This window comes from Chiloscyllium punctatum, chromosome 45 (genome assembly GCF_047496795.1).
Source record: "Chiloscyllium punctatum isolate Juve2018m chromosome 45, sChiPun1.3, whole genome shotgun sequence".
Lineage (NCBI taxonomy): Eukaryota > Metazoa > Chordata > Chondrichthyes > Orectolobiformes > Hemiscylliidae > Chiloscyllium > Chiloscyllium punctatum.
The window spans coordinates 49,937,361-49,962,290 of record NC_092783.1 but is presented as its reverse complement, the minus strand read 5'-3'; the positions used below and the strand labels follow the sequence as shown (position 1 = coordinate 49,962,290).

Genomic DNA, 24,930 nt, shown 5'->3' with positions numbered 1-24,930 from the left:
CTCAGAAACAAACCCAAACAAGCAGACACAACGCAACCAAAAACTATAGCCACATTACCTTCTATCAAAGACATATCAGAAATGACTGCCAGACTATTCAGACCCCTTGGCATCATAGTAGCCCACAAACCTACCAACACAATTAAACAGCAACTAATGAACCTAAAGGATTCATTAGATACCACCAGCAAAACTAACGTCATTTACAAAATACCATGCAAGAGCTATAAAAAACACTCCATCGGAAAAGCAAGCAGGAAACTTGCCACCAGGATACATGAACACGAACTAGCCACCAAAAAACATAACCCACTATCACTAGTTTCTATACCTACAGACAAAGAAGTAATCACTTTAACTGGGAAAACACATACATCCTAGGACAGGCGAAGCAAAAACACGCATGAGAATTCTTAGAGGCATGACATTCTAACCAGAACTCCATCAATAAACACATTGGCTTAGACCCTACTTACCTTCCCTTGAAAAAAACAGAAATGAGATTCCCCACTTTAAGAAACCAAGACCTATAAATAGAGAGGCGCAACATCCCACCAGTGCTTCACTGGAGACTCTCACTGATGATGTTACCTAGTCATGACGATGAAACGTATGAAAACAAACCTTCCAGCTCAGCGAGCTAACTTACATATTTATTACCTATCCCTGATTGCTGCCGAGAAGGTGGTGATGAGCTGCCTTCTTGAACCACTGAAGTCCTTCAGATGGAGGGACACCCAGTGCTTTTAGTGAGGGAATTCCAGGATATTGACTCAGCAACAGTGAAGGAATAGCGACATAATTCCACGTCAGGATGGCGTGTAGTTTGGAAAGGAGCTCACAGGTGTTGATGTTCCTGTGCATCTATAATTAAGGGATATAGTCTAATAATGTCATGAGACCCAACCTGTAATGAGCTTAAAATTAGTGAGATATCCAGCAATATAGATATTCACTTGCCAAAAGGCGATAGGATTACCTATTTCCCTTTGAAAGTTTTTGATTTTAATTTTATTGTCGCTTGTTTTATATCAGTAACTTCTTGCTGCTCTGTGACTGTGTCCTACATCTGCAAATTTTCTGAAAATGACCTATTGTTTTGCAAATAAAGCACGTTTTAATAACTGAACATTGCTTATGCCTGTGAGACTTCCTTGTTCTACAGCACTGACAATGCCTGTTAGTATCTAGGATCTGTCCTACTCACTCTAATGCTTTCTCATCTGTGTCATTAAGGGTTTTGCATCTGAATGCATTCTGCTGAATTACTGTGATAAATTTGATCTTCCCCTCTTAGGATTGATCTATGCTGCTCTGGATATTAGCTTCATTGACCATTTAACTATTATAAATCTGACAAAGTCTCACAGCAAAACAAGAATTCTGTCTTTTATGAACTCTAACTTTATATCCCTATCGTCACATTTATCCACTAATCTGTACTGATCATTTATAAATTTATCGTGCACTCCCTTGGAAGATAAACTATTTTGCTAAATGTTGATCTTTTAAAAAGTTTATTTTTTCTGAGGTAAAAGTAGTAGTCAATAGTTTCCAATTCATTCTTTTGTAAAATGGCTTTCTCAACATCTGCTTTAATATCACATTTCGCAGCTTTTCTGTATCTTAAAAAATTGTTTTCCCTAAGATGTCCAACTCCATGTTCTTTTTGGCACATCTCTGCAATTAAAATTTCCTGGCAATATTATTTCTGATGCCATGTCTTTTAAATGTGATTATTTATTTTCTTTGCTTAAAATGCATTTAATTTTGCAATATTACAATTTTGCTGTTGTGCATTATAGTACTAGAGAGCTTTTAAGTGTTTCTGCTGTCAAAATGAAGGATTGCAGCCTTTTGTGAATAAAATAGAGAATTCCTACCTTTTTCCATGTTGAATCTCAGTTAGGGACAAAAATACAGCAGATGCTAGAATCCAAAGTAGATAAGCAGCAGGCTACAAGAACAAAGCAAACCAGGCAAGCATCAGGATAGTGGCAGTAGATTTGACTTATAGTGAGCATTGTTCACTTCAGAGCTCATACAACACGATGAACCACAGTAGGGTTCACTGATGGTGAAAAACAGGGCAGATTCCATTGAGGTGCCTCCTACGATGTTGGCAGTGATGGAGGTCTGAAGATTTCTTCAAATACAGCTTTGAGCAGGCTACTTGTGATCGTCAAGCTTCTGGTTAAGTTGAACATTCATGAACTGTGATGTTTGATCTTCCCCTCTTAAGATTGATCTATGCTGCTGTAGATTTTAGCTTCATTGACCATTTAACTATAATAAATCTGACAAAGTCTCACAGCAAAACAAGATAAAGGTGCCCCGAGATTCAACAAGGAGAAAGCAGGCAGCTGGAAGAACACAGCTAGCCAGGCAGCATCAGGAGGTAGAGAAATCAAAGTTGCAGGTATAACCCTTTTTCCTGAGCCGTTATGCCTTTTCTCTGAATGAATCCCACTAATTGCACCTCTTTGTTAGGACTGATCTAGGGAATTACTAATCCCATATGGTAAAGGATGACCACATGGCAGGGCATTATTATATTTCATATTCTATGCATTATGATTGGGTTGGATTGGAACTTTGTACAGTGCAAACTTTATTGTGTAATCATCCACATTCTCAAATGTGTTTCTCCTACTTTCTTGGCACAGCACAGCACAGCAGGCAGTATGGTGGCTCAGTGGTTAGCACTGCTGCCTCACACTGCCAGGGACTCGGGCTTGATTCCAGCCTCAGGTGACTGTCTGTGTAGAGTATGCACATTCTCCCTGTATCTGCATGGGTTTCCTCCGGGTGCTCTGGTTTCCTCCCACAGTCCAAAGCTGTGCAGGTCAGGAGAACTGGCCATGCTAAATTGTCCAAAGTGTTCAGGGATGTGTAGGTTAAGTGCATTAATCAGGGGTAAACATAGAGTAATAGGGTAGGGGAATGAGTCTGGGTGGGTTACTCTTTAGAGGATTGTTGGGCCAAGTGGTCTCTTTCCATTGTAGGGATTCGATGAAAACTGATTTTTCTACAAAGCAAGATGTTGTCTAATGTATGATGGTTACATAGACTATAAGGTAGATGCAGATGGTAGGTCTCACTCCATTGAAATCCTAAGTTGTCCATCATCTTAGTGGGTGGTGTCCAAAGCACTACTTAACATTAACCCATTCAGAACATTATACAACAGTCTTTATGACTCCAAGTTGCAAAGAATGAAATAAGTAAAAGCTCATCTTGAAGTCAAAGAGTCATATTGGACTCCAAACATTAACTCTGTTTCTTCTCTCCATAGAGACTGACAGAACAGTTGTGTTTCTCCACACTGTCAGATCCGCAGCATCTGGACTGTATTTGCTTTTATTGCATCAAATGATGCTCATTTAAAATATAAAAGTGGACCTAACAGAACTAGGAAATGCAAAGAGCAAATGACAACAAAACTTTGTGTAATTATTAAATTAAAGTGAAAAGAGAACTATTGGTATTATTCCGTGATGATATTTTACGTTGTGTTATCTTCTTTGAATAAATAGTCTATTCTTTTTATTCTTTTTTTTTGTCTCAGCTATTCTTCCCACATAAGAGGGCAAAAACACAACCCATTTGTATTTTTTGAGTCTCGTCTCTAATCCCTGCATATAGATTGGTTTCAGATCCAGTTACCCTAATTCCACAGGGATTGCTTCAACTGAAAAGGCTCTTCAAATAATTTTTCATGAACTGAGCATCTTGATATTTAGTCAGAATGGTAAACTCTAACCTGATCACTTCAGAGCACAGTGTTTCAGATGAGGGAAAGATGCAGCGTTCCAACTCTAATTATATTGCAGCACTTCGGTGATCATGAGATTGACCTATTTTTAAGTTTATGGTTCTGAAATCCATAGTCCTGTATAATGGCAATTCTGGGCAATGGAGTATCTCCACACTGGACCAATGAGTACAGGGTACATTCACTCCTTACATACACATTACTTACCCAATTCCAAAGAGCTCAGGTGGGTTTAGTGATCTCCAGTATACTCAAGCATACTATTGGGGTTTAGCTAAAAATAAGCACACGCAGCTCATGGCTCCCCACCAATCATTTAATCAGAATCCCCCTACCCTCTAGTAAAATGACTTGGAGGGGCATTTTAAGCCTGACAATACGAGTTTTTTTGGGTGATATAGTTCTTCAGCTTTTTGAGAAGCATTAGACAAATCAATTCAGTTCCAGGCAGAACTGGGATTTCCTCTTAGGACCATTCAGAATTGATAGAATCCCTACAGTACAGTTACAGACCATGTGGCTCATCAAGTCTGTGCTGACCATCCAAAAAGCATCCCACCCTATCCCTGTAACCCTGCATTTACATGGCTAAAATGGAGGCCTGCACATCCCTGAATACTACAGGGCAATTTAGGATAGCCAGTCCATCTAACCTGCACCTCTTTGAATTGTGGGAGGAAACCAGAGCATCCAGCACAAAGCCACACAGACAGGGGGAGAATGTGCAAACATTGGAACATGCCTTCACTCTCCACTAAACTTGTCAACAATCTGATTTACACAATAGAGAGCTAGTCTACTGTGCACCTTAAAAGAAATTTTACAATAGAGTGAAGGCTGCAAACCTCAAACATTTTGAAACCACTTATTTATTGTTAAAGTCTGACATCTTATTTCTCAACACATAAGTTGGAATTATTAAGTGCATGGAACAAAATAATGCAACTTCCCTTTGTATAAGAGCAAATACACCAGCTAAAGCTATACCTCCGCTCAAGTGATGTTCTCAGCAGGTCTAGTCTGATTTGAAGAAATGAACTACTTTTGATCAAATACACTAAACAGGGAAAATGATGTTCCAGTTGAAATAACCTTTAAAATAAATCAAACAATTTAAAGTTCACAATTTACGGGTAATTTTCAAAAGTTTATGAGAGTGATTAAGTTACCATCAGCAGAAGAACACAACCCCTGAGTCACTAAGTTCCCGGTCAGACTTTGTGGTCTCTGGTAGCTGTGCTGTGTAATTTTACAGGGTTTCCCACTAGGTGGCATGTCTATGTCCCATCTCAGTCAGGGTAGTTGCAGGGGCGTTGTTGGAGGCGAAGGTGGGATGTGTTTTCAGGTTGAGCTCAGGGCTTTAAGGAATATGGTCGGAACCAACTGATCATCTGATTTGTCCTACTTAAATTGCAAAGCTGCTGCTGACTCAACACACAGCAGAATGAATGGGGGTGTCTAGGAAGCGTGTGATTCAGATTACTTTCCGCAGTCCAAGCTCAGCTGTAACTAACCTATAAAGAAATCAAATCTATATAGACAGAGACTTTAGTTAACATTTAATAACAAGAATAAATACTGAAATTTTATTCCTGTCAGACATGAGTTAAACGAAATGTCTTTAAAAATTGATCATGTTGTATTGGTCTTCACATGAAAACAATTGTTACAATGTGATTCAAACATCTCTAAACCTTTATTTAATACCATCTAAAACCAAACTCCCTTAGTTTCAATAATACTGGACCCATTTTATATATGTACTTTGTGTGGTCATTAAACCTACACTCACAAAATGTCCATAGAGGATAGCATTTCATGTGTATCCCGTCTGTCACTTGCAGAGTGCCAAGGTAATTGGGGTTAAGGTCATGATCCCAGAAGAAGGTCATGTGTCACAGGGCATTCAGCCATGGTACCTGGAAAGGGCAAAAGAGTCCCAAATCCAGCTGGACAACAGGTGGCCCTTTGCACAGCCAGAGATATAGGACTTGTAACATTCTGATCTTCTTATTGACATCAATAGTTAGGCTATTGACAGATCAAAGTATCCTAATATGGCAGCAATATTAACAGATTCATGCCCATGTTTAAAGCAATAATTTTAGCTTTCAAGTTAAATCTGCCACAAATTCAGAAATTTCTCATTAAAATTGATAACAATAGCACGTGTTTTACGGGTTTATATCAATATCGCTATGTCATGCCATGACAGACTAACCACAAATAAGATCTGAGTTATGTGAATAATTGATGGGTAGTGTGGGATATTCCTTTACAATTATGGCACGTAAAATATGCATGGTAAATTGCAACAACAGTCAGGTATTCACTCATCATTATTGCATTTATGCAATACATTTACGAGTTAAATTTCTTTGGTACAAAACACAAAAAGATCTTCTTTCTCATGGCACATTCTCTTCAAGATAACAGAAATTTATTCGAAAGACATAAGTAAGCAAATGGCTCTAGAATATTGGAGTCAATTTGGTGAATTTATCTTGAGTTTATGTGGATTAACTGCATCACTCACATAATGCATGGAACCAGGCTTTAAAACATCTAAATCTCTCTTCAGCCTCAATTTTACACAAAAGGTTTGCGCAATGAATATCATCCAGTGGGACCCACTGCCTTACATCTGTCTGCAAGCTAATTCTCCCAACAAAAACAAAAACCTAATTTGCTAGAGAAACTCAGTAGGTCTGGCAGCATCCATGAAGAGAAAATAGAGGTAACATTTTAAAGAAGGATCACATTTTCCTTTTTTTTGCTTTCTTTCCACAGATGCTGCTAGACCTGCTGAGTTTCTCAATTTCTGCTTTTAATTGTTTCAGATCTCTCCAGTATCTACCATTCTGTGTTTTATTTTAACTCTTTCAATACTTGTGGTTCCTTCAGCTGAGAAAATGGGCCCATGAAGTATTGAGTTTAGTGCAATGATGTTAATAGTTTAGTGACGGTTGGTTAAAATTAAAATAAATGAGTAAAATAAATAATTGTTGGCTCTTTGATCACCGCAAGGGTGTTATACTGCCCATGTAATGGTATGAAAATAATTCCATCCTCGACGTAAACCAGATGTACTTGTTGCTTGTGAGTCATGCAGTGAAAACCTGTTACAGGGAAAGGCAGTTACTATCCTCGATGCGTCACAGGCATTTTTCAGGCTGTTTGGTCTGTTAGTTTTCCATAATATGCCTAATGTGATTACAGAGCTATGAGGCAAACAGTTTCAGGTGATGCCACTAAGTTGTGACCTCAGTTGGGTGTTAGCTTACTGCAGGCAATGGTGACTGCTCTTGTGTGAGGCATGGTTGGGAGTATCCAAATTGCAATGTTATAGCACTATCTGAGTCCAGCAAGGAAGAAGGGTATCTTTGCTAGGACTTTGCAATTGCCTCATTTATGCCTGCGTGGTCAATCATCCTGCCCACGCTCACTGTGCTTAATATTCATCCCCACCATCTGAGTGATAAACTGGCGAATTGTATTGCTTGCCAGTCACATAACCCTTGACCATAATCCCCATGATTTTAAGTTCTATTTAGATTAGTTTAAAAGATAGATCTGTGTACAGATCACAGGATGCCTTAAGCCTGCAGGGCAAGACTCCTATCAGCTAAGTCATAGCTAACAGATGATTAAAAATGGGTCAAAATCTATAAAGGACAGACAATTTACTCCATCTGTCTAGTCCTAAAGCATTTTTTTCATTTTTCTCTTGGTCATGCGATGTGGAATTTAATGGCAATTCCAACATTTATTGCCCACTCTTAATTGTCTTTGAAAATGTCATGAGCCACAAATTTGAACTGCTGCAGTCTACTTGTGTGTTGTAATTCCACAATGCTATTAGAGAAGGAATTCCACAATTTGACCAAATGAGAATGAGGGAAGATGATATATTTCCAAGTGAAGATTGTGCACTATTTGCAGGGAAACATTTGAGTTAATTGTGTTCCCATGTATCTGCTGCCTTTATCCTCCCTGGCAGTAGAACTACAATTTTTGGTTATAGCCTTGGTATTTGTGCTACTGTACCAGACAACACCTGAAGTATTGCCCCTTCGGTAGGTTCCGGGAGAAGTCTACCACTGGTGGAACTCCAAAGGGGACAGCAAGAGAGAAAAAAAAACTTGTAAATCCATCTGTTGCATTATGGCACAGTGGCTCACTAGTTAGCACAGCTGCCTCACAGCACCTGGACCCGGGTCCGATCCCAACCCCGGGTGATCCCAACCCCGGGTGACTGTCTGTGTGGAGTTTGCACTTTCTACCAGTGTCTGTGTGGGTTTCCTCCGGGTGCTCTGGTTTCCTCCCACAGTCCAAAGATGTGCAAGTTAGGTGAATTGGCCATGCTAAAAATTGTCCATAGTGTTAGGTGCATTAGTCAGGGGTAAATGCTTGGAAATTGGTCTGGGTGGGTTACCCTTCTGAGGGTCAGTGTGGACTTGTTGGGCCAAATGGCCTGTTTCCACATTGTAGGGAATCTACCCATTATTACATCTTCAGGAAACAACTTAAGGGGCTCCACCTGAACCGAATGCCTTTGCTATCTAGTCAAATTATCTCAAGAGAGAGATTACACCATCTTGGCGTGCTGCAGATTTGTACTTGCAGGGAACAAGAAAGCAGATGGTGTGAAGTCACAGCAGCGGGCTGTTTCCTAGAAATGGTCAAACACCAAGCACCAAATTATGAGTTTAACTATTTCAGCCTGAGTCAATGCTTGCTGCATGCAAATGCAAACTTCTCTGCAGCGGTATAAAACCTGCAGCATCAGTGTCCTCCTGGAAGTGAAACTGAAATGCATCCTTGCCTCACTAACTGGGCAGACTCCAGTCATGGCTCAGTTATGTGAAGGTGCAAACAAATTCAAAATAAATTGAAGAGACTGATAATCCACCGAGAACCACACAGGAAGATGTAGAATTAGTTAAGGCTCTAGCAGTAATTGCTCTCTGAGGGAAGTCTCAATTCCTCGAATGTAAACCAAACCCCAAAATATTATTGATGACCTCTGCAGAGTTTCTTTTTTTAAACCACCTGCGGAATTATCTGTGAGTTGAGGTAAAGTTGCGTGCGCTTTTTCAGGGCTTTGAACTGATAAAAGAATAAATAGGCTAAAAGCACAATGTTAAATTGGGACAAAATAGAACTCTATCAGAAACAACAGTTGAGTGTATAGCTACTCACTGTCTAAATATTTTAGGAACATAGAAAGCCCATTGAGTCAGCAAGGACAAAATATAGACTTAAAATGGTTTCGGGGGGTCACCTGACCACAAATTGAGGCATGCTTTGCAAAACTCATAAACAAAGCTGCGTGCAATAATTAATAGTTTTTAACTGAAAGATATCAAAACCAGGCAACTGAGTTAGTGTTAAAAAATATTCATCTTCTGTATAACTCATACATATGTAATACTTTGACATATTGGGAGATGATTGGCTCATCTGCAATTAGCCAGCTTGGAAGAACAATGGAGCTTGACTCAGGAATGCATACTGAACTATATTTTAAAAGCTACTTTTGAGCAGCAGAACAGAGAGAAAGAGAAAAATAATGTGACAGCAAGAGCTGGAGTTTTCTCTCTCCTTGCCTGTTTCTCTCCTCATCTCAAAATTCAGCAGCTGATGAGAAAGAAAACTGGGGAAGCAACCATTCATCACAGACTTATTTACAAACTATGCTCCTGTTGAGCATACAGATCAGCCATTAAACCACTGTAATCTCAGGTTAACACCTCAAAGATTCCAAGAACTGTTTAATTGCATGATCATTATTCTCCCTGTTTCACCCTGTATTCTCACTTTTAAACTTATTATCTGTGTTTGTGCATCTGTATTTGATGTCATAGGTTTATTATTTTTCTGAAGATTAATAGATAGTAAAACTAATTCCTTTCAGTTACAAAAATGTTGTTAATTGGTTCCTTCATTTTTGAGTGAATAATGTTTTAACTGAAGTGTGATAGCTGAGTGTCGAAATGAATTAAAACCATTTGTTGCGACTGATTGAGAGGGAGTTAGAAAGAGGGGAGCCAATTTCCTCCTCATCACCTGGTCATAACAATAAAACCACCCTCAACAATCTGAAGGCATCCACTGGAAGCTTGCGAGCACAGGAGTTTCTGGCAGCATGGACCACACAAATACTTATAACTGCATAGCAGTAATATAGAATGTATAGCAGAGAAACATGCCAAACTCATTGTCTTCTGAAGGGCTTTTGCCCGAATGTAGATTCTCCTGCTCCTCAGATGCTGCCTGACCGGCTGTGCTTTTCCAGCATCATTCTCAGCACTAATCTCCAGCATCTGCAGTCCTCACTTTCGCCTAATCTCATTGTCTGCATTACACTCTGCCAAAAGATGGTATTAGTTTCTATTACGTCATTTATCTTTAGTCATTCAGGAAGACTTTTGTTTTATAGGCATTGATGTGAAACCATAGTCCACAAAGGTCCATAGTTATTTTGAGACACCATTCACAGCAGACTAAATTAAGAAATAATTGGTTATGTATTGCTTTAGGGCATTGACACCACAAGTGTGGATTAAGACAAGGAGGCAGTTCATCTATGAGCTACAATAGCCAGTGCTGGGCTTGAATCCCGCAGTTGGCTTCATTAAGCACCAGTTTAGTTATGAAACCAACTAAGTAAACTAACCTCCACTACTTTACAGGTAAAACAGAATTTACATCCCTTGCATAGCAAATGAGGGTTCGATTGTACTTTGACAATGGACATTAACTGGGAATCATTTGTGCTCCTCTATGCAGAAACAGGCTGAAACTGTGGTTGTGGAGTTAAGAAGTGCATGTTTTTAACATGCATCTCTATAAATAAAATTTAGTACAGTATTTAAAGATTAGGGTCTGGTTCAATCCTTCACTACCTAGTTTTCTGGATTAGAACACCTGAAAAGATGATAATCAGCCATCTACATGATCAGCTGTAATCTGTGGTCTAAGTATACCCACATACTAGGAGGCAAAGAGTTTCAGGATTCTGACCAAATGACAATGAAAGAGTGATAATATATTTCCAAGTCAGGATGGTGAGTGACTTGGAAGGGAATTATTCCAAAATTAAGCAAATCTATGTTAGAGGAAGCTTGAAACCTAATCCAATCCACGTAATTTCAAAGGTCTGCTTTCATCCAATGTGCATTCCTAACACCGGCACTAATTATCTTAAGAAAATGCACCTGACGTGTTGAAAGTGCACATCTTGCGATTAAAATGGCCATCACAATGACAGACACAATGAACCAACAATTGCAAGCTTAATTCTGAAAATGTTTTAAATTAACTGCTATTAACAGAACTACTAATGTTATTCAAACCTGTTAAAATTATTTAGGATGGAGGAGGAGAGCCAGTGCTGTAAGGAGCTGCAGTTTGTGAGGGATGGCACCAAGTGGAAAATTGTCTTTTTAAATCCATGAGTTTACATTCAGAAATCCCGAAGGAGGTCCTTGCTTTTGACCTGGAAAGTGAGTGCAACAATAATCCTGCTCCCTTTTAGACTCCTATTGATTCATAACAGAAGTATTTTAAAATGTCCTTGGGTTCATCTGTTAGCATAGACTTGCCGCTATACTGGACAACATGATACTGAAATGTAACAGTGCCCTATCAGAAAATCCAGATACTGTCATGAAACTGAGTTGATAACAAAAGCTTTCCAATGGATTTCTGTATTTTTTGAAACCAAATGCCTCTAATGAGAATGTGATTGTGATATTTGTCCTCTCTTGGATCCGAGCTTGTCCATCCCAGTATTTGACCCTCTGTGATGCTAATAGATTGAGGGCTTGTTCATAACCCTGACCTTTGCAGCACCATTCTGCCTAACATCTGTAGCACTGATCATAACTGAAAGTGATCTACAGGGGTGGTGTATAGTGCCTAACATGAACTGACCCAGGGGAGCTGTCACAGACCAGCTTAAGGGAGGGAGGAGAAGGACGAAAACATTTTTGTTTCCTGATTTTGCTACCAGTTACCTAGTTTGGCAAAGTCCTGTCTCTGAACTCAAGAATTAGTCTTATCAGATGGACAAATGTTATACCATAAAGTAACGTTTAACTCTAACAATCCTGATGAAATTACATTTATATTTTTGTAAGTGCTATTACTTTTTAAATTCCTTTTCCTGCTGTGAAAACTATGTTCACTTCAATGCTTTTCTAGTTGCATTATAATTAAAGCCATTATATAAAAACACTCAGGACCACACCTAAAGCACTGTATCCCGGCACCTACCTACTTGATGCTGGAAAGTGAGATTACAATAGGTGGCTAGCCTATTCAGCCGATGAAAACATGATGGGCCGAAAGTCTTCCCTCTTTGCCATAACCTTTCTATAGTTCTATGTACAGTTAAATGCATTTGGAAAAAGAACTTACATTACAAAATTTGTTTCTACCAACCTTGCTTCTACAGAATTAATTTAAAACAAAAATTGCTATTTGCTTTTCTGTAAACACTTTTTACGATCTTTGGTCATATGTTTATGAAATTATATTTCTGAACCACAATAGCCTCCTCTTTTCATCTCTACAGTCTCTGCTGCTGTTTATTTCTCCATATTAAATTACTTCTGCTGTGTAGCTCTGGATCTGTATATGCTGTTAACATTATCATGAAGCCTTTTGTAGAGGTCTTCACTATTCTGAAGGCTGTTATTTCTGTGTCATTCAATTTTGGTATTGCTCTCCTAGTATTCAAGTCAACACTACATGTGCACGCACACACACACATATGGCCATATTGAGGACAAAATTTCAGTTTTGGTGGTACACATTAATCCTAACCTTTGGTTTCTTGTCAATTAAACCAATGTTAAATCAAGGCAGTTACATTGCCTGGTATATTACAATCCCCAGAATATAAATAGCTTTCATTTCTGTGTACATGCATAGATCAATTTGTATGCAAGTCAGAACATAGAACAGTTCAGTATTAAATATCTAGTTGTTAAGTATGACCGAACGTTTGCATTTTGGGTCCTTAAAATTAACAGTAAGATGGGATCTTGTTCTTCGGTATGAATGTTCATAAATCAGATGTTTGTAACCACCTCTGTAAGCCAAAATTATTGCAGCAAGCTTTGTCCGCAACAATTTATTGTGTGAAAATCCACATATAATATCAATTGCATTCATTTTATTATCAGATTAGCAAAATACATTTGAAATATTCCTCTAGAAGAGACATATCCACCTTGAAACATTAACTCTTTTTCTTTCTCTACAAATGCTGCCTGACCTGCTGAGTTTCTTCAGCACTTTCTGATTTGATTTCAGATTGCTAGTACTTGCAGTATTTTGGTTTTACTACAACAGCATCTTGAGCATTCGGCTTGAACTTGGTCAAAAAGAGAGAAGCTTTAAGAATTGCCTCAAGGGAGCTAGAGAAACAGAGAGGTTTTGGGTGGGAACTGCAGGGCTAAGGGCTGAGGGAGCTGAAGGCATGATGGCTAATCATGGGATGCTGGGAGTGGGGAATGGACAAGAGGCAACAGTTTATATGATGTATAGACAAGGATAATACGGCTGAAGGAGGTCACAGAGATAGGAAGGGACAAAACCATAGAAAGATTTGCATATACGGATAAACGTTTTTAAACGAAGCTTTTGAGAACTGGAAGTCCACGAGGACCAGCAAGCACAGAGATAACGAGTGAAAGAGACTTGATATGAGCAGTAGAACTTTGGATGGGCTTAATTTTATGAAGATTGAAAGATGGGAAGCCAGTCAGGATAGCATTAAAAGAGTCAAAGTCTGGAGCTAAATAAAAGCATGAATAGACATTTTGAATAGATCGAGGTGGAGGGCATCAGAGCCAAATAACTTATCTATCTACTGAACTCTTCAGTTCAAATTCTCAGGCGGAGGGCAGTGTGGTTGGGACATTTAGCCAAAGCTTACTAATAATTATCCCTGGAATCAGTTACATTTGTGACCAGTTTTGTTTGAGCAGAATCAATATTTATATCATTTGGGTGCCATATCAAGTGATGGACGATAGAATCAGAGATAGAATGCCCAAAATAAAAACAGAAAATGCTGGTGATATGAAATGTCTGTTTACAGAAAAGACAAGATTATATTTTGAATGTAAAATCATTCCACAGTTCTGCATTTCCAACATTCCATTTTTATTCCTCATTTCTAGCATTTGCAGGGATTTTCTCTTTCCATGAAGCAAGAATCTAACATTTGCATCTCTACTGATGACAATTCATCTTCTTCACACTTCCATACACACTCAAGAAATCATGTTAACCAGCACTTACAGTTTTAAAACATAATGCAAAAAAAACAAACTTCTCCAGAAAAGTGCAGGGAGTGCAAAGAATTTTCCTTTTTTGTTAATATTACTGGAATATTTGTTATGAGAATTATGACTCTTCACTACATTATTACTGCTAAGCAAGCTGGTGAGACCCCTTCTTGAAACATACTGTAATTTCCAGAGTTATACCTTACATATAACATTGAGAATGGAGAAACAGAGGGTGGCTACAAGAACAACAATAAATACTTGCATTGGTTTGACACTCCTCATATGCAAGAAAGTAACTCAGAATATCACGCAGAAGGAGAATGTAGGGATTCCATAATTATTGGGTGTGTGAGAAATGGGGAATATAGTGATGACATGAGAATGGGAAACCAGAGGATGATTGTGGAGTTTAAAAAACGATGACAAGGCAGAGGAGCTGCGGACGATTCCAGAAAGTAAGTACATCGTGATTGAGTGATTAGTCAGCATGGAGTGGAGATGCAAGGCAATGAGTAGGGTGAGTAAGGGCAGGATAGTGTTGTGAAGGATAGATGGTGTTCAAAGGAATGTTGTGAAATGACCACTGACATTACTCAAAACTAAATCTCAGCAACTGATTAACTTTTGCCATTAATGTGGAGGCTTGTTGACAAGTTTCAAAGTCAATGAGGGCACTTATTAAACCGTTACTTTCACAGTTATTAGTAAGTTATCACTTTTATGCTGGCTCTTTTCAAGTGTCCTTCCCAAAAATGCACATTGTGAAGATATTCAAGTGTTCACAGGGGACTGAAATTTAATGACTAGCCTTTCCGCTCACATTATAGACCTATATTTCTCATCTCTGCTATACAGGCACTGTATATAGAGAAATTAGAAGTTTAAAATGTGAGCAGTCTTGGGTATATGGCACTTGGCTGAAACAGGATTTATTAATAGAGTCAAATAATGAGGGTGGGAGGAAACCTGTATGGAACATAAGCCAACTGAGTGAATGTTCGAGATTCTGTGTATATCTGTCCTATACAATAATTTATTAGAATGGAAAACACAATGCCCATTCCACCAGTTTACAATTTGTTTCCCCTATAGCGAACACTGGTCACTCCTGAAATAGATATTGTATGTAAATCTGAGATTTGGAATTTGGAATTTGGAATTTGGAAACTGTGCACTGGACCAAACTGGTAGATGATGACATTACCATTTTCAAAAAATGCAACAGAAAATACTAAAATATACAACAGGTCAAAGAGCAACCAGCATTTAGGATGGATCCCATTGTAGTTTCTGAATTGGTCTTTATTTCCAACCTTTCCCCTATTTTTGCTTCAAACTGACAACTTACACCATATTTCTATCTTCTATTTTGTCTCTACAAAGATGCACTTTGTAAGGTATAATTTGCCTGCATAGCACGCAAAACAACACTTTTCACTGTATCTCAGTACATGTGACAACGATAAATCAAATGATCAATCAATCAATCAATCAATTAAAGCTCTGTGTTGCAGAGTGCCATATATTTCATCAATGGGAGTGGAAGGATTGTGGAAGACATCTAACTCCCATTGATGTGACATTCCAACTCAAGAAGGTCAGTAAGACTGGGAGTAGGAAAAGCTTGACAGGATCAAGTGAGGCTCTTATGTAGGTGTTTGTTGAGTGAGATGAGGCAAACCATTCTACAGCACGTACTGCTATTGGATCAAAATGCCTTGAATCCACATGCATCTTTGGTGCAGGTGAGTTACATTGCATTGGGGAGTCACATGACCTAAAGAGGGAGAAGAAAGTTAACAAGTTGTTGTCAAGGGATAACTTTCGATATATTATCAGGTGTGTAATCCATATCTGAGATTAAACATCTAGGTGATGCTGCTGTGTAGAGGCACCAAACTGTGGTTTGGACAGTCATCTTTAGGCTACTCCACTCACAAGTTTGGATCTGCTCTACACTTCAGCCTCTGATATCTTCCAAGAGAGTCATCCTCCCATCTGTAATTGAGGACGACCCAGGAAAAGATTTAAAAAAACAGAGAGGGGGAGGGAGAGAGTGAGAGAGAGAGGAAAAATATTCAATCGTGGGTTACCCTCCCTCCCACAAAAATAAATAATACAACAAATATGTATTTGTGTAATTCGCAGTAATGATCTAAATTGATACGACTAATTCTGGCTCAGGCTACAGTCTAGCGAGTTCACTAATTTCTAAATAGTTAGCTTAATCCAATGGTGAACAAATTATGGGGAAAATTCTAACTCTGCAACAGTAGTCACCAACAGAACCTAAGCGCCCTCTTCAGGCCAGATCAGGGGAGAGTGGTAGTACTGAAGCAAAGGTATTCCGGGGTTATCAAAGCACTGTGTACCAGCTCACAGACGAATATCATTCACTCTGGCACCCTATCTATTTAGTACTTCAAAAAAAAAGGTATCTGTCTTTGTTTCCATTTGCAAGACACTGACACGAACAGACAGGTAGAAGAAAATGCAGCCTTTGTGACCACCCACAGTGCAATGTGCCACATTTGTTGCCAGAAATTCTTGTTTGCTGCTGTCACACACAAGCAGCATTCTAACTTGAAGGCACTGTATGTGAGGAAGAAATTATTTATGTGAAATTCTCTAAAAGTTTACCTCAACACAGATGAACAATCAACCCCACAATAGACAGACTGGGAGGCACACCTGAGTAAAAATTGTGGGAAATCCATATGCTGCAATATTTTTGTTTACTTATGCATTTGTGGGATGTGGATGTTGCTGGCTGGCCAGCATTTACTACCCACCCCAATGTATGATTGAGACCAAGTGGAGAGCTTTTCTGCAGTGGAAATACATAGAGGGCCAATACATATAGAGTGTGGTGAAAAACTGAGTGAGTATCATAGTGCTATACACAACAAAAAATAGATGGAGGGTTGCAGTGCAATACCTGACTAAAAATACAGGGAGTGTTATTTTGGAACGGATGACTGGATTTGCATTGTAGAGTATGACTAGATACAGAGAGAAAGTGTAGTTAGAATGAGGACTGGAAATTCTTTGCATCCTACTCATTCATAGAATGTGGACAATCTTGACAAGGCCAGCATTTATTGTCAAACCCCCAGTTGCCTTTGAGCATACTTAAGAGTCAGGGTCAGGATGTAAACCAGGTCAGGTTTCCTTTCCCAAGCAACATTAATGAACCAAATTGGTTTTTTTACAGCAGTCAATGTTCGATGTCACGGTCACTATTACTGAGACCATCTTTCAATACTGAATTATATTATACAATATGACTAACATCCAGAGAGAGCAGTTTTATAGAATATGACTGAAACCCAATGAGACTTGTCTCTTACACATTATTGAAAATGTATAACTAAATGTATTATAATTCATGATATGAAAATAAGAGGATGGTGTATTACAAGATCTGACGAAACCCTAGGGCACTATTGTGCTACAATAGATTACTAAATAATTGGAGATTATTGTATTTCAGAACATGACTGACAATAGTGAAAAAACTTATATGAAAGTAACAGACCATAAATGCAGTGACCGTAAATGACTGTTTGAATGCAAAAGAAATATATCACAAAACTTTAGAATTTGATTGTTCTCATGAAGATAACGAATTGCCTGATCAATCTTAATGAAGACACTTTGCTTTGATTCAATTGTAGAGTCGATAACCTTTTTGTATCAAAATGCTCACTTTATAGCCCAGGCCAGATAACTGTTGCAATGTGAGCAGATTTTCATGGAGTTCAGCTTCTAACAGAGGTATCAGCAAGGGTGGCAGGAAGTTACAGTTACAGTCAATGCACAATCAGCAAATGCAGATCTGTTCTAAAAGAGATTGCATGACTTCAAACAGAAAGAACAAAATTAAGCCAATAATGTCACCATAATAAAAAAAACTAACACTTCCAGACATGAAGGAAGACAGTACTTACTAAAAGTACTAAGTAATCATTCATGACAATGTGGTACACTAGATGATACTCGGCTTTATAACGATAGAAATATGGCCATTATTACACAATGCTAAGGCAAATCTGTGTCACAGCTCAACAACATCATAGAGTCACACATAAAGTGTCAAAGTACGGAAGGAGGTCATTAGTTCCATTGTGTTTTGCCAATTAATTCACTCTACGTTTTATGGATTACCAGTGTTTCATTGTGAAGTAAATAAAGAGCAGTTGCTTCAGAGTAAGTCTAACATTTAAGGTTATAAAACAATGGCTTAAAAAGTTTAGTTCTGTGCTTCTAAATATTTAACAGGGAAAGGAACAGATGCCAACTTGTCGAAGCCCTGGAAGAAATGGCCAATAAGACCCTTGTGTAAACACATGTCTCTCTCTACCTGCAATATCTGATTAGTCTGGCTGTTTGTCCTTCTGATACATTATGATATATGCAACTGCACTCAAGCTGTTAGTCAAAAATCCCAGCTGTACCATTCACTGCTGTAACTGCTATGGCAGTTTCTTTTACTTTTCAGCATTTGCCCATGTTCTTAAGTTAAACTTTGTTTTTAAGTGGTGTTTCTCTAATGTTCAGTAATCCAGCTTTTTGAGGGTCAGAGAAACATTAAATATGGACACTAGCCTGCTTGCATTGTCTGGTTGTCTTTACTCATGCCACCTTTTTTTCTTGCTAAAATTAACAAATGGAATAAATTCCAATTACAAATTGGAATAAATGTAATTTCCCTCAGCTTGCTGTTTCCAGAAACACATCCAAACAAATCTCCAAGCCTTTCCCTGTGACCTAATCCACAACCCCACAGTGAGCAAGTGTGTTGTTGGAGCCTGGGAAATTGGAATCAGCATTTCTTAACACGGCATTAAAAAAATTCCAACCACGCACTACAATAAACTTCAGAAGACAGGCTTATTTTATGGAGAAGTAACACAAAAATTCATTAAAAAATTGGAGCAAGCAATTGGTTTACGTTTTGCAAAATAGCTGCTCTTAATTGAAAGTCATCTCCATCTTGTTTCACATTGGTTTGTAAAATATATTCCATTGTTGGCTCATGTGAAGGTATTAATATACTGCCATTAACAAATTTACGTTTGCTGACATAGAGCCTGATCCTATAGCTAGTCTTTAGTAGGACATATTCTTTGCAAGTAGGGGAGGTTAGATAGTATCGCTATGCTTTCATAGAAGCTACTCAAATATATTACTCGGAACAGGAAATCCTCGGAGGAGCGGAGATGGTTTTCTTAAGAATGGTGTGGTTTTAATGCTTTTATCAGTGCAATGTGCATTTACTTATTGCATATCTAACTTGGAGACAACTATGAACATAGAACTGACACCCTTAACAATACAGAAATTAAAAGACATACACATACCATACCAGCTGTGGAGCTTGGAAAATGATCCAAAATTTCTGGAATTTCAAATCATCATGTTCATCCAAATTCTGACACATTCGTCCTTATTCTCTTTTTAAGAGAGTTCATTTGTTGTCGATTTGTGAAAATATGCTGAGCAACTGGCATTGCACATGTTTGAATGAATCCATTTCTATTGGTCAAATATCATACTTGAGGAAAACTATCCAATTTCATGTTCTATAATTAGCATATAAGCTTTTTATTTTATTTGGAAGCTTGATACCATATAAGCCTGTCTTCCTATTTACTTGAATATAATTCTGGTTGCTAAATAAATGGACCTTGTTGTTTCACAGTTTGGAATATATCATGCAATGGGACAACATTGATAAAGCGATTTTTCCATAGCTCCATGGACCTCAGTCGACAAACCAGCAAGAGAAAATATTTTCTTTCATGGGACATGGACATCATTGGCAAGGCCAACTTTTGGTTGCCATCCCTAATTGTTCCTGAACTAAGTGGCTTACTAGCCATTTCAGAGACCAGGTAGGAGTCACCCATTTTGCTGTGGTTCTAGTGTTACATTGTAGACCACACCAAGAATGGCAGAGTTCCTTCCTCAAAAGGCGACTCTGATTGGCTTTTCACAATAATCAAACTTGGTCACCATTACTGAGATGAATTTTCAATTGAATGCAAAGACCACTAGCTCCTATGCGGAGATTTGAACCGATGACCCAATACCTCTACTTTGCAAGTGTAGTAACATAACCATGATGCCAACTCAATAGTTCAACAGAAAGAGCACAACCTTGCCTCAGCTTCAAAGGACAGAGTGTTAGGACCAAACATAGTGCACTAACTACACTTTGGGTACCCTGTTATAAAATAGTGTCATGTTCATGGAGTCAAAGAGCTGTACAGCACAGAAATAGACCCTTTGATCCAATTGCCCTTGTCAACCAGATATCTTAATCTGATCAAGTTCCACTTGTCGGCATTTGGCCCATATCCCTCTAAACCCATCCTACACATATACCCATTCAAATACCTTTTAAATGTCGCAATTGTACCAGCCTCCACCACTTCTTCTGGCAGCTTGTTACATCATGCACCACTCTCTGTGTGAAAAAGGTGCCCCCTCTGGTTCCTTTTAAATCTTTCCCCTCTCACCTTAAACTATGGCATTTAGTTTTAGACTCCCCTACCCTGGGGAAAAAAAGACATTGGCTATTCACCTTATCGATTATTTTCTCAAATAACTTAGTTAATATTTGAACAGCCTATTAAATTGCATTGCTGTCAGAAAGACACTATTTTCATCAGTTGAAAGATTAGTTTTAACCTTTATCACATTTTAACTGTTAAAGAATCAAAGTCTAAAATGGCCTGCTGGTTAGTTATCATCCCTCTTTTGTTCAATGACAAAAGTTAAAACTGCTATCATTGATAGTATAACTAATAATAGAAAAATTAGTACATCTAAAATGAAACTGTACTCATGCACCAGTAAAAGATTTTCCATTCAGACCATATTAAAGAAGCAACAAGGATAGGTATCAAAACAAGAAGCCTCCGAATTCTTATCCCATTTCACATTCATTCATAGGCACAATTCACTTTGCCAACATTCTTTTGGGATATGGAGATAAATTCACTCAATGACAACATATATAATTATTTAATGGGTATGTATGATAAATAATTGTGGACCCAGCACTAATCCCTGTGGTGCTCGACTAGTTAATTCACGAATAAAGCAATGTGAAATATACAGAGGAAGGCAATGAAAATAAAGGGCTGAATTTTCCTGTCTTCAGTTAAAGTGCTCTATCAAATGAAATTCATCATGCCCCATCCACCAGGGCTCTGTGACTTTTCATGCTTGGTCTCTCACTTTACACTTGCTGCAATGTGCAAGGAAGCACTGCTGTAAGCTTTCTCAGGGAATTGCACAGCAAGAATGGGACAAGTGCACACCACAGTTAGGATCTCTCAATGTTCATGCCACTGGTATCAAGCTTAAAGACTTGGTGCACACACCACTTCGGACATAGCAAACCAGGAGCCACTCTCTGTACTTTGGTGCCTGCTGGTTATCATGGAGGACATGGCCCAAAGGAAAGACAAGCTTGCTCTGCATTTCACAAGCAAGGATTGGAGGATGATGTGGTGAAGAGGAGGACGGACATTATTCTAGCTGACAGTGACACTACCCTAGACTAAACCAGACTGTACTCAAACTGCAGTCTGGGTTAGTACTGTGCCTTGGCTGAGAAGGAATGTCCAGCAGTTCAACAAGAAGGACAATGACCTTTACTGTGCTGCAACGGTAAATGCAGCCATCTCCTCTGTGATCCCTCAACAGGGCTATCAGTTGTTTTTACTCTGCCACTGCACATGCCCCTGACCAAGACTCATAAACTACAACTCTTGGGTGCATCATATCCACTCAACAGCTCTTACCTACCTCATCCTTCCAGTAACCCTTTCACCCTCTGTGTTTCCTACTCACTCGCAATGCACACCTTACCCCCTCTCCTGCTCATGCATCACCACTAACTGCACTTCCATTAAATTCAATCCCTCCCTTTGTCTTGTCGTGGGAAATGTTGTTCTCTTCTCCCCTACCGCACACTTGTGTCTCCACAACACCCAAACAAATCTATCTGTAACCCCAGGACTGGTTACACTTCAGCTGCAAAACTGCCCTTGGCTGAATACTGCACTACATGAACTCTGGTGAACCAAACACCTGACTGACTGTCCCACTGGATTGGAATCAGCAAAGCCCCTCAAATTCCTAGACTCTCCCAAAAGGGAAAACAACCTTTCTGCATCAACCCTGTCAAGTCCTCTACAAATATTTCAATAAAATTGTCTCTCATTGTTCTAAATCTTAATGAGTAAAATGCCCAACCTTTCCTCACAAGACAGTTCTTCCCCGTCTGGGATCTACCTAATGAATCTAGAGAGCCTCCGATGTCAGTCTACCTTTCCTATTAGATAAGGGGTACAAAATTGTTCATAGTATTCCAGATATGGTCTAACTAGTATCCAGTATAATTTTAGCAAGACTTCCCTAGTTTTATAATCCATTTTCTTTGAAATAAAGGACAACATTCCATTTGCCTTCCTTATTACTTGCCGAACCTAGATGCTAGCGTGTTATGACTAATGCACAAGTTGTCCCAAATCCCTCAGTGCTGCAGCTGTCTGCAACCTTTGTCTGTTTAAATAATATTTAGCATCTCTATTCCTCCTGCCAAAGTGCATAACCTCACGTTTTCTCATATTATATTCCATCTGCCAAGATTTTGCCCACTTGCTTAACCTGTCTGTATCCCACTGCAAACTTTTTTTTGTAATTCTTAACACTTGCCTTTCCACCTATTTTTGTGTCAACTGCAAACTTGCCAACAGTACATTCACTTTCCTCATCTACTAACGTCATTGACAATCTGCATCATTATAGAATCGGTAAACATTATATATAATTGTGGACCCAGCACTGATCCCTGTGGTACTCCACTAGTTAATGCACTAAGAAAGCAAAGTGAAGTATACAGAGGAAGACAAACTCCAAATAAGGGCAAAGTGATTGACGTCTAGAAAGCAAGCTATGAATACATCCTGTATAAAGGCATGAGATGAATGTGTCCTTGCCTGCAAGGCAACCTGGCAAAAGCATATTTTAGGTATCCCTGAGCTCCAAAGTAAAGTGTTGGAGGACTGATGTAGTGTGAGAGTCAGTCGAGAGCAGGCATGGTGATGGGACGAGGTCGGCGATTTGGCAATACCAACTGGAATGGTTGATGAAGATGGTGGCCATGGAGTATTTAGGGATATATTTATGAAGAAGCACTTGGACAATGGCCAGGTCAACCTTTCGGCAAGTTTTAGCCCTGATTAGCTCTGGTTTACATGGTGATAATTTCAGCTGTGTAATTTCTCCAGGAAAGAGAGGAGAATTGGAAGTGACATATAAATAAGGAGAGTTTGGGCCTTTTATGAGATGCAGATTCTAAAAGGAAATTAGATTGAAACCATGCAAGGGTGAGATTCTGAAGCCATCATTTATGGCTTGAGTGGAAAATCACACAAAATTTTTCCTCAACATTGGAATTCTGATTTATTTTCATTCTTTTCATGTTACCCCATCTTTCTCAACACTGCTCATGCCACACCTTGGGAGGAAAGGTTCTATACATAATTTCTAATAAATTATGATAGAAAATGTAAGGACTTCAATGATGAAGCTATCAGGCAATAAATACCTTAAGCATAAACCTGGAGGTCTCTTATGAACAAGTGAGGTAAATCATGTTGTCTTCGCCACCCATTCACCCCTAAAGAAACCTGGTTGCTTTTTTCACTTTTGTTTCCTTTTGCATAACTCAGGCCGTTATGGATCTCTGAATATAACAGAAAGCAATCTAATATTCACATCACATTCCTGTCACAGCATCAACTGTTTAATTGTTTATCAAGTCTACAGTCAACTGTATGGTAATGTATTTATCTTAAAGATGCAGCAATTGTAAATTTAACTTCTCTTCAAAAGTAAACTCTGCTGATGATTGAATTAATCCTCTGAGAAGAAGGCAGAATAATCGCTATCTGTAGGAAATTCTAAGGGCAATCAACTTATTGATGACTTTGTGTGATTTACAAAGTAGGAGAGAGAATGTTTTGTATTGCTCACTCAAACTCTGAGATTGGATTTGTTCGTTGAAATTTGTCTCCAGCTTGTTAATTTCCACGAGTTTAAGGTTTATACAGAAGTTTAATTCTGTGACTGTGCCAGCAACTTCTGTCAATTAAGATTCATTCTGGTCTTGCATAATGAAAACAAAATATTGCAGATGCTGGAAATCTGAAATAAAAACAAAGTGCAGGAGAAATTCAGCAGGTCAGGTAGAATCTGTGGAGAGTGAAACAGAGTTCAATATAACTCTTCATTGAAACATATTCAAGTCGTATTAGACTCAAAACATTAAGTTGCTCTCATCCCACAGGTGCTCTGGACCTGCTGAATTTGTCCAGCACTTTATTTCCCTTCCACTTAACTCCAACACTAGCTGTTTTATCAAGTGGTCTCAAGTAATGCTTACTTGAGAGCACAGGCATCAGGTTATGATCAAAAATGGGAATCATAGTTGATCTCTTCCTTCCCTTGGTCAAGGAAAACAAGCTAAAGTCTTCTGTTCCAATCAGGCACATTGATCCAACTCAAACAAATTGACCTGTGGAACTTGGAGCCACATTGTGTGGAACTTTTACACATTAAGCCATTGTTGGACAAGTAGGTGGAATTTTTCATCTGTCCTGCCTGAGCATTAAGTAAACCTGGACAGAAATGTGGGAGGAAAACCTTGCATGCCTATAATGGAACCCATCCAATTTTCCTCCATCGATAAATTGCAAGAAAAATCAGATGCGCTATAGAATAGCCGCCATCTGATTTTTCACTCTGCATTCTACTCTGGTGATGCCA

General features: G+C 38.7%; 1 protein-coding gene across 1 annotated transcript in view; it reads right to left on the bottom strand.

The window, feature by feature from the left end:
- LOC140467393 (G1/S-specific cyclin-D2-like) overlaps positions 1 to 24,930 on the bottom strand; it is a 310,626-nt gene that overhangs the window by 231,895 nt on the left and 53,801 nt on the right. The gene's annotated exons all lie outside the window — the stretch shown is intronic.